We start from the raw sequence: 11,870 nt of genomic DNA, 5'->3' as shown, positions 1-11,870 counted from the left end.
TAGTTCTATTTGCCTTGACTACAAACTTTCCAACAAAAATGACACTTATGCTTCGAAAGCAATAAAACAGGTCTATTTCCTCGAAACCAGGAAAATTACATTCATTGACTTTTTTACAGAAATTACCATTTTCCGGATTAATGTGTGGATAAGAACGGGTGTAAAACAAACCTACCTTGATTTGTTGAGTCTGTATCCCAGTCGTGAACACACAACCTGTGACCTCAAATACTAAAGCAAAAAGTAGTTCCTGTGAGCTGAACATCAATAGTCAATTTAGATCAAGTCATGCATATCTTATCATACATATGTACATAGATTGATGGGTGGATGGAAAGATGGGACAAGTCAAGCAGAAAACATGTGTTTTTTCATGTAAACATATAGTTGTTTACCGTTCTACGTAACACAACCAGTGCAAGAGTAATGACTGGTATTTCAAATTATCTACTTATCACTCCCGTGCTATCTAGGTTATTCGTTCACCCATGTTAATTTTGCGTGTATGCCATATCCGAAACAACGGTCGATTAACATTTGTTACACGCTTCATGAAAGGTTGGGTGTGCTTTGTACTAATTTTAAGCTGTAAAATGTACCAAGCTATGCCTAATAATATATGTACCTGTGTTGTATTTACAGAAATGACCAGGTACGAAACACAAGCTAATTATATTCATGTCAAAAAGAAAACATTTCAAATATAACCAAAGCTTATTTCATATACGTTACATGTGTGCATCGTCCCTTAAAGTTGTATGGTCTATCACTTTCGCTCTTTTTGTCATAGTGAAAACTGTTTAAGTGTTATACACATTTTTCCCCGTCTGTCCGAGGTTTAAACTTTCTACTTTTACCACTTTTTATAAAGTTGCAGCACTAGAAGTATTTTTAATTATAGAAGTAAAAAGTCTTTTTAACGTGTACACGTCAAAAATAAACTCGAAAGATGCCGAATCATTCCGAACTCTTCCGAACATCGTCGCGACAATCTCGAAGTAACACGAGAGTTGTGAAACCAAATGTCAACAATTTGTTTCATAAACAAAACATGCGGTCGACCTCAGCAGACTGGATCTACAAAGAAAATAATGCTTGCACATTACAATATTTGATACACACAATATTGAATTACGGCAATGTGTGAATTCGATGTTTCAAATACTCGCTCTGTGGACATATACCAGCACGATTTGCTCATATTAGCCAGAAGGAAAACGTAAACAAACACATGTGCGCTTACGCTAGTTACCTGGATCACCACGTGCAGGACGTGTAGACATAAGTCACGTGGTACGATTCGGAATGCCGACAAATGAACATGGCAGTGATTGAAGGCGCTGTATTCAAAACCAGGAATATATGATCCCTAGATTTCGGCGCTCTTATAGGCCGACATATTCTTTTGGGGAGCTTAATCAATAAGTTGCATGTGCATGTTCAAATATCAAATGTTTAAGCAATGTATCGTTACAGTGAAAATTACCAGAAATACAACTTTAACTCACATGCGGACTATTTAGCTTAGGCAAATGTGAAGCTGTTTTAAATATTTCTGTGATAAGATTTGTCTATTGTATTTCCACATGCATTGTGTTTATAACGTTTCCTACAATGGTCTTGGACACTACACGTATACAGTTGGTCTACACCTTGATCTTACTTTCTAGTTCTTCGATAAATAGATGTTCTGAAATATCCTACATTTGTTTGTGTGTTTGTTTGTTTAAATGTACGTCCTATTAGCAGCCAGGGTCATGTAAGGCCCAGTCCCACTGAAGAGCGGATTAATCACGGATGAATTTAGTTTATAAATTTGGCCGTTCGTTGTCATCCGCAACAAAATTGGCTTAAAATAACAAATTTTCAAGTATAAATTACGGTTATGTTAATATCATTCTGCGAATATATTACGAACAAATGAGGATATTTCACGAATATAAGCGAATACGATAACGGACGCTCTCCCGTGAGTTGTACAATCAGTAAGATTATCCAACAATGCGGATATGTAACAAACAATTACAAACAATTAGGAAACAGATCGGAAGTATTGCGATTGTTACGGAAACATTACGAATCTATTAATAATGTATTGCGCAGATGTAGAGGAAATAACGTTTGTATTGCGCAATTAGAGCATCTGAATTACGGAGGTAAAAGAAGCGCGCTCGGGTCTTTCGGTATCGCTTTTCACAACAATACGACTGTAACAAAGATAAGCAAGCTGTAACCTTCATCCTACCTCCTCCAGATACAAAGAAGGTCCAGTCTGTTTCAAACTCAAATAAAAACACACAACTTTTTCTTTCCTGTCTTTGAAACAATTTCATAACTTGAACAAGTAGATTATTATGTTATTGGATACCATTGTTACGCTGCATTGGCATTATTGCCGATGACCCATACCTGTACTTTCTGACGGACAGGAAATAATAGACAAATATGTCGATTTTTGCTATATTTATACAGTAGTTTTGGTTTACGCAACACATTTTTTATACATTCGCAATTTATTCTCAAATCAAATGCAAAACAGACGCAATACAAACGCTGAACTCAATATGCATTCGCTACAAATCATTTTAATTCGTTATGTCAACGTGATAGGTACGCTATACATTCGTTTTACACACTGTCCCAGTTCGCTATAAAGCCGCAAAACCCATTCAGTTGCGAGTATCTAATGCGAATGATTTCCGCAATCAAAATTTTGTGCAGTTCAAAAAATCTGGGAACGGAAAAACATGCCTTTGCGGATAATTGCGGACGTGTGCAGATGTTGGGCGACAGATACAAGTACGATTTACGGATATTGCGTGTGTTCAGCGAATATCAGCCAATTCTGTGCGCAATACATTCGCAAATCTATAAGTTCTATAGGGATGACTGTAACACCAGATATTTCGTGTTGATAACATACATGTAGATAACAATCACACTTGTCTAGCCGCCATGCTTCATACTTTATTACTTTTTCATGTTTTTTGTGTCCATATTATGAGATGAATGAATGAAACGAACTCCAGCTTCATAGAGATGGAAATATTTGGCTAACCAAATTAACTTTATAATGAAATGTTAAACTGTAAAACAACTACATAAACGACATAAGCCTGGCAAGATTGTAACTATATGAAAACTTAAGGTCTCGGCATTGATGACCAACGGGGATTATTGTGCCCCAACTCAGTTGAGTCAGGTCATCCTCTTAACTAACGAAGTGAGGATGGTAACAGTGAGAATGATAATAAGGAAATAATTATGTAATGTGTATTGCATATGAAAACCTGAATAAAAATAAGTTATAAAAAATCACACTTGTAACCTATTTTAAGGAATAAAGTCTTTCGAATATTTCGTATTCGGCTTCTTTACTCTACCGCTCCTTCTTGGCTGTGTGGTGTCTTGATACGTAATTTTCACAGGACTCTTGCAATTGTCTTTTTTCCGCAACAGACTGCTCCACAGAAACGCCTGGGTTGGGTCACAAAATTTCCTCAAGCTCCATGTCTTCTTCCAATGGATAATTGGACGGGAGGCCTTTAATGCCTGACCTTATTCGTTTAAACCTCGAGACATTTCGTGTGACATTCCCAGTCACTGTGACCATAGGTCCCTTCTTCTCAAGGACTAATTTTTTCTCTCTGTTATATGGCGTAGAGAGTTTGCTTCCCTTTGTGTCTCTCTGCATTAAAACAGTATCTCCTACAGAGATATCACGTGGACGGGCTTTGTTTTTTTCGTTTGCCCTTTCCTTCATTATGTACTTTCCACTCATTTTCTCGGACTTGTATGTCCGTAGGACATGTTATATCTACATCGGGTACTAGTAGTTTTGATTTTGGATCCCTGGAGAACATATACGGGGCGAAACCACTTGTGGAATGAGATGTAGCTCTGTACATCCTCAGAACCTTAAACATGTCCTGTTTGTAATTCTTGTTTTCCAGGTGTGCTGCGCGAACTATTTTCATCAACGGCTTAATAAATGCCTCCGCTTGTGCATTTGCTCGCGGCCAGTGATCATCATGAGGGGTAACCCTTCGATGTTTAAACACCATGTTTTCAGCATATTTGTGAAAAGCATCAGTGTTAAATGGTGCTCCATTGTCACTTTTGATGACTTTGGGTGTTCCGAACATACACAGCACTTTGTCCAAAACTGGAATAGCAGTATTGACAGCTCAGATCGCACAATCTCCGCAATCGGATTTCGCGAGTATTCATCTACCTTTGCAAATAAATATTCAACACTGGGCAGAGGACCACAAAAGTCTAGTCTATACTAATATTCTCCCAGGGCCCAAAGGGAAGTTCAGACATGCGCAAAGGTTCCATGGTCTTTGACTCTGGTTTCAGCACTTGATAAGCAATGCAATCCTTCACTGCATCTTCCACGCAGCTGTCCATGTTTGGAAACTAGACTTTAGATCTTAGAAAAAAATTGGTCTTTGCAATTTTCTCGTGTCCCTCAAGTGCGATACTAATTGTTTGATTTCTCAGTATGTATGGCAAAACAATACGATGACGGCGCAGTAACACGTTATCAGAGTGTACAGTGAGCTCATCTCTCACAATTTTAATCGTAGCAAGCTCCTCGATATCAATGTTTCCTTCACTCACATGCTTCAGTTCGTGCCAATTACCATATCTCACGAACTCTATGGCTTTCTGCAATGTCGGGCTATTTGAAGTTGCACCTTTCACATCATCGAGATAAATAGCTCGTGGTAAAGACTCACACGTCACAAAATTCACATATGACTCTGCAACTTCCTGTTCAGTAGAGTCAGTACTCCCTGTCTTAGGATGTCGAGACAAGTAGTCTGCAACGTTCTTTTCACCTGGCTGGTATCGTATGTCGAACTTGTATGGCTGCAATCTGAGTCCCCAGCGCTCGATTCTCAAACTGGGTAGTGATGGTTTCTGCCAGATTTTCTCTAATGGCTTATGGTCAGTAATAATGTTGAAATGGTTCAATCCTCTCATACAGTAAACCGTGTCAAAATGTTCAAAAGCCCATACAACTGCTAAGGCTTCGCGTTCCACCTGACTACATGTATATCGTGACTCGACAGGCGTCAATGAGCGACTAGCGTACGACACAGTTTTCTCCTGCATGATAATAGCACCGAGACCAATCAGACTAGCATCCACTCTGACCTCAACTGGCCTTGTCGGATCATAGTACGACAAAACAGTGTCACTCGAAAGCGTTCCCTTTAAGGTTACGAACGCCTTTTCACATGCGTCGTCCCAACACCATGCGACGTCATTATGTGTGAAATTTCGAAGTGGCTCGCATATCGTTGCGTAGTCTTCGATAAACCGCGAACTATAGCTTGTCATTCCCAGGAAGCTTCAAAACTCCTTCGCGTTTTTTGGTCGGTTAAAATCACTAACTGCTTTGACTTATTCTGGATCCGGTCTTTGTTAAACACAACACCGAAGAACGTAATGTTGTCCTTTCGGAATTCGCACTTCTTTCCGTTTATGGTTTAAGTCCACAATCGGCAAGCCGCTGAAGTGTCGGTCTTAAAGCTTCATCATGATCTTAGTTATCTCTGCCATAGACAATTATATCAATAGATATATTTCTAGCCCTATATATTCCTTGGATTACTTGTTTGATGGTCTCCTAAAATACTTCAGACGCCGATCAAGATTCCGAAATTCAGGCGTTTGTACCGGTATACTCCGAGATGTGTCGAGACGTAGTTCAAGCTCCAATTGGTGGTACCCACTCCTGAGATCTAGTTAACTGAATACGACGGCTCCATTCAAGTCAAGAAATAGTTCCTCTATAGTGGGCATAACATGTCTTTCCCTTATAATGGCTTTGTTTGCCTCTCTCATATCAACACATAGTCTGATCTCGTCAGGGTTTTTCTTAGGTGGGGTAACTATGGGTGATACCCATGGTGTAGGTTCACCATCGACTTTCTCAATAATGTCGCCCTTCACAAGCTTGTTGATTTCTACCTCAACTTTCTCTCTCAAATGGAATGGTGTCCTCCTGTGCAACAGGTGAAATGTCTGTGTTAATATGTAATTTTACCTGTTTGTTCTTAGCTTACCAATGCCTTTAAACAGCTGACCAAACTTGACATCATCCTCCACAGTTCTCAATGTGTCTGTATGACCTTCCTTTATCTGCCATACCTTGAGAAGTGATAACTTTGTAGCCGTAGGGTATCCTATAAGGGATCCGTACCTTATTTTCACAACATGGAATGTGATCGTGTCAAAAATCTTGTTGTGTAAGTGCCTAGCACCTGGAGTGAGTTACATCCTCCGTATGGTTATAACCTAGGTTTTGACCTGTACTTTGAAAATGTAGAACTGACAATCTTCTCATTGTCTGCTTCATCAATTATGTCGACTGAAGGTCCGCTGTCAACAAGAAATTTCAGATTCTTGTTATTTACCTTTATCTGAGTAAATGGATCTTTAACAGCATGTTTATGCTCACAGTTATCGTGTTTGGTGATCGGTCGGTATCAACAGCTAAAACCTTGTTTTAGATTTGCTCTTGTTTCGGCACACCTTTCGGAAGTGGCTCGGTTGTTTACAACCACGACACACCTTACCCTTAGAAGGACACGTTTTTTTCTCCACAGTTCCAGCATTGAATGTTTGACTTTTTTTCTGTTTTGTAAACTTGCGACTCCCAGTGCTTTCTGTCTTTTGATCTTTGTCATGTTTTTGTTTCGGATGGCGTGGTTTGACTGCATTCACAGAATGGCTGTTCTCCATGGTTTGAGCTTGAATGTTTGACATTTTCATAACTCTCCCTAACGCTACAATATCAGCTAGCCCCTTATCCGGTTCTTGTAACGCTCGACGACGTAATCAGTTTGACGAACAGTTTTGAAAGAGCCTAGACAAAATTTCCTTATCACAATCGGCAAATTCACAATCCTTGCTCAATTTCCGTAGTAAATCTGTAACACATTCGTCGATCGATTGACCTTCCTTTTGTTTGAATGTTCGGAAGCTATATATTTCAATCTGTGTGTTCTTTCTAGATTTAAATTAGTTTGTGAGCACTCCTATTTCACCCCTTCATATGTATTTTCGGACTCATCTTTGTGCGCCTGGTATATATCATAAACCTTATCGCCAATGTAATGGAGTAGTAAAGCTCAACGTCTGTCCGCGTCCTCCTCATCACCCAACTCCATTGCGACACATAGATTTTCAAGTCTCCGGACCCATCGCTCCCATCGTGGCCCAGCGTTAGATCTATCGCTTTCACTGTCGAAAGTAGGAAAAACTGGTAAACGCTCCATCCTCGTCGCCAGTTGTTGGGTTCTATAGGGGTGACTGTATCACCGGATATTTCATGATGATAACATAGATAATAATCACACTTGTCTGACCGCCATGCTGGATACTTTATTACCATGAATGGGCTATAATAAATTACCGAATAGGTTATACTAATATACGGAATGTCTAACATCGACCTATTAACAGCCAGTGTCATGTAAGGACGGCCTTCCATATATGCGGCGTGTAGTGTGTAAGACTGTGGTATGTTCGTGTTGTGTCTTCTTGTAAAGTATAAATCTACATTTGTATACCCAAGCAGTATACTATGTTGTGAGTACCCCGGTGTCTTTTAATTTCAATTGCATTAATTATACTTTAATATTGCTTTTAACAACCAGTTTTATTATCTTCGAAATCTATCCATATACTTAAAAAATGACGTCACCGTTTGTAACGTCGCTTTTGATTGATTGATCCCCTAGAAAGGGATATGGCATCCCTTTAAAGTGATATCCTTCAAATTGTAATATACTAAATCAATGAAATTTATATTATTAATTAGTTAATTTATTTGAGTTAGAAACTTAATTATTGCAAACCCAGCAAATCCAGCTAATACTTATGACTGTTAACAGTCACTCCATAGATTGTATACCACAAGTGCCCTTCTCAGAGTTACTAAATATAACTGCATACCATGTACAATTTTTCCGAGACAACCTTGAAGTATACACCCTAGTTACGGAGGATACCAAGCCTTTGGTTTACCTACTCTTACTACTTTAGGAAACTGACAATAGCCACCCTTATCTAATGTCATCACTAGTCTAGAAAAGAATGTTTAGTGTGTTCTAGCAGTATCTTCAGGACAGGTGAGGCTCAAGTTAGTTGACCTTCCAGTGTACGATTCCAAGTAAAACTAATAAAATGAACCCTATTGCTATATAATGTACCATAAAAACCACTCTGTGCACTAGACTATCTTCATTTTCATGTACTTGAACATTTCTAGAGCCTTCTACTTAACTATTGTCCTGTTTATCAATAGCACTTTCCTGAATGTTTCCTACCTGAAATTTAAAGATGCTCCACCGCCGACAAATTGTATTTTTTCACTATCAAAATTAGGAGAAGACGATTTAGTATTTTTTTCAGTTACAAAAGTTACTTACTTTACACCATTACCACCTTTGGAAAGTTTGAACTTCTAATTTTACTTCAAGTTAAAAATATGAAAAATAATTAATTGCATCCCGAAAAAAATCCGTGGCACTATATCCTATGTGGAATTAAGTAATGATTGCGCATGCACCAAAGGCGAACTAAATTATTTTATGTTATTTTTGTGCTAATTAGGCATATATATACACGATTAAACGCCAATTATTGTTCAAATGATGAATATCATTTATGCTCTGTCGGCGGTAGAGCATCTTTAAGATTTTGTCATCTTCAAAGGTGCCAAACTACGTCATCGTGAGGTTGTAGTATACTAAAAATAACAACCTTTTTGCTCCACCTATAAGTAATATGAATACCCAAATAATGTACTTAAAGTGTACAATCACTCACATTTCTAATAATGAGCCACTCCAAGGATCCCTTTCCACTAATTTTCGACCAGCGTCGTGGAGATGTCAGTGATCTTACAGTTTTTTATGTAACCCCTAAACAGCGGTTAGCAGGCGCGCTGAACTGATTAGAGGCAGCTCAACCCAAGTTTATAAGGATGTGGCGGAGCAATTTAATTACACATCAACAAATACCTTGTATAAAGTTAATTTAAGTTTTAATACAATGTAACGAATGTTCATTTAAGATCAGCTGTTGTGTGCTTATGTAAGTAAACTGTACCCACTGGTGTGTTTACATGGAATGAATATGTAATGAGGGTTACTTTGTAGCAGGACATACACACAGGATCTATTTACCCTCTCGTCAGTCGTACTGCTCCAATTGAAAAATATTGACAATGACTTTTCTTTTAAACTTTGTAAAAACGGTCTTAAGACGCAATTAAAGACTTTTTATATGTTTTAGAAAGTTTAATGCACAATTTTAGAATGCTAAATAATTACTGTACGCTAAGTTAGTAACTCTGCATATGCTTTAAATTTTTGCGTCGGCAGAGTACGATGTTGCATATATGATAGGTAAACAGTTTAGACGGCTTCCACTTTGCCCTCTCTTTGCTTTTATTTCTTCCATATATGGAAAGTGAACGTCTTAGGGATTTCTTTGTTTGTTTGATTAATTAACATTCTATTAACAACCAAGGCCATGTAAGGACAGCCTCCTATGTATGCGGTGTGCAGCGTGTGTGATGTTTGGTGCGTGATTTTGGAGATTGCGGTATGTTCGTGTTGTGTATTCTTGTATAGTGGATTTTTTATAGTGCCATATCACTGAAGCATGCCGTCGAAGACACAAAGCAACACACCCCACCTAATCACATACTGACAACGGGCGAACCAGTCGCCCCACTCCCTTTATGCTGAAAGGTATATAGACTTTGGTGTGTCTCGGCCAAGGAACAGAACCCAAAGCATACCGCACAGGGGCGAGTGCTCAACCGAAAGCCAAAAGTGAGGCGGTGTCAAGGGAGACGTTCGGAAGAACAAAGTTTCAGCGAGGAAGAAGAGAAAATATTAGATCCTAAATTTAGTCGCCTTTTTATATCATGCAATAGGTACAGCAGGTATAATTCTAACGCCCTACCTGCACGGAGAGTATATAAGGCGGGGCGATCCCAGCGAATTTTTAATATTTATCTATTTATCTATTTATCCATTTTTTTTTTATATATATATATATCTTTATCTATTTATTCTCCAAATTATCCATACATGCACTTTCGGCTCAACTTCCTCTTTAATTTCTATAATAACCCCCCATAGTCGTCCTACTAAAATTCTCTACTCCCTCACAAAACTAATGTCACAATATGCACAATCATATTTAAAAAAAAAAAACAAAAAAAAAAACAAAACAAAAAAAAAGTCGGAATGTACAGTATTATGTGTCGAAAGAAAGGTATGGCTAGACAGAAAGAAGAGACATTGGCAAGATGAATAGTTTTCGTAAGGAGTAAGTCTTGGTTTGTGTTTTAATGTAGGGACACCATAAAAATCTCACGAACATGCGCACGACAACCACTAACTACTAAACACTTAGTCCGTCGGATGGGACTTAAAGGCGGTGTCCCGTGTGAGGATGCCCAGCCTTGCACGATAAAAAACCCCTCTGCGGTCTTTCGATGAAGAGTAGGTGTGATAACGCCGGCCCAGAGGTTAGATATAGGTAACAGGTTATAGTTTAGATATTTTTACATAGATAAATTAGAAGGGCTTCCAAATTATAGAATCCATTATACCAAATTGATAGGCTAGGTTCCCTCCTTTCCCTCTGCTCTTGATGGGTAGGGCTAGTTGCTGCTAGGACGATGCCATGATAGGACATTTTAGGATCTAGGAGTCGTCTTCCAAATTAATAGATATATAGGTATAGCAGACGACTCCTCACTCTATGCTTTCTCTATATACTTTGCTCTTCCTACTCCATTTCCTATCTTTTCTCGTGCCCCGAAACGTTAATATTTAGCGTCACGGTACGTAAAAACTCTTCATTCAGAGAATTTTAACGTTCCTCCTCTCGAACATTGGACATGTATCCTTGCGCCAGTTTGGTTGTCGTCATGGACACATTTAGTATAGGAGTTTATCTCCCTTATATTAATTATATGAATCGTATATTTAATGAAGGATTATTACAAGACAGTTCGTCCAATCTTGTAATAGAGGAATTGATGACTCCATTCCCATGAATATAATTGTTGACTTAAATGAATCAAATGTAATAGCGAAATGGAATTACTTGGTCAATTTCTCTATACATAACTGAAATATCATTTATATCGCTTACTTGCAGAGTCCAGTATCTCTGCTCGAAATTAACATTTAAAGATACGGCGTAAACAAAACCCACTCTAACATCGAGACTAAGATTCCTCGAATGAACCCTATGTCGTTCGAACTAGAAGCTCGGTACCTACAGACCCGACCTCGTCTCTCACACACACATCTTGGATAACAAAACCCAGGGGCGGGGGAATAGGTCGAACAGCTACTTCGTACAGAATCACCCCTATTAATTCTGGCCGCAAAAGAAATAAGTCCCGCGTTTCAATCAAACTACAGTAGCTATTATTATCCCATGAAGCTTCGTCGAGAAACCAGGTGTTCGGCCTTATCCTATTTTATTCACCTGTGTCACACCCACTCGACCGAGCTGATATTGCTCACGATCATTGTGTTCAAACAGTTGGCGAGTCACACGATGTCAAGCCTTTCGGTAATTAAAGGATTAACGGTGTCATTAGTACCTACCTACACGATTGTACAAGTCGTTGTTTGATGCTAACTTTATTTAAATATTTCAGAAAAGTTATTGATGTTTCTCTCGTAATAATCTTCGCTGTAAATACGGAATGTTGTTGATCCGTGTTAATAGAAAGTACGCATTGTGAAATGACAAAAGAGGTGGAAGATATTGCTGACGTCCGCCTAATTATAAAAGTTTATTTTTAAAAGTTC

At 38.5% G+C, this 11,870-nt stretch overlaps 1 protein-coding gene across 3 annotated transcripts in view; it reads left to right on the top strand.

Moving 5' to 3' along the window:
• The window catches only part of LOC138327771 (uncharacterized), a 93,147-nt gene that overhangs the window by 44,129 nt on the left and 37,148 nt on the right, over positions 1 to 11,870 (top strand). The window lies entirely within an intron of this gene.

The sequence above is a fragment of the Argopecten irradians genome, chromosome 7, assembly GCF_041381155.1.
Source record: "Argopecten irradians isolate NY chromosome 7, Ai_NY, whole genome shotgun sequence".
Taxonomy (NCBI): Eukaryota; Metazoa; Mollusca; class Bivalvia; order Pectinida; family Pectinidae; genus Argopecten; species Argopecten irradians.
The sequence above is the reverse complement of the archived record's forward strand: the minus strand, read 5'-3'. Positions and strand labels throughout refer to the sequence as shown.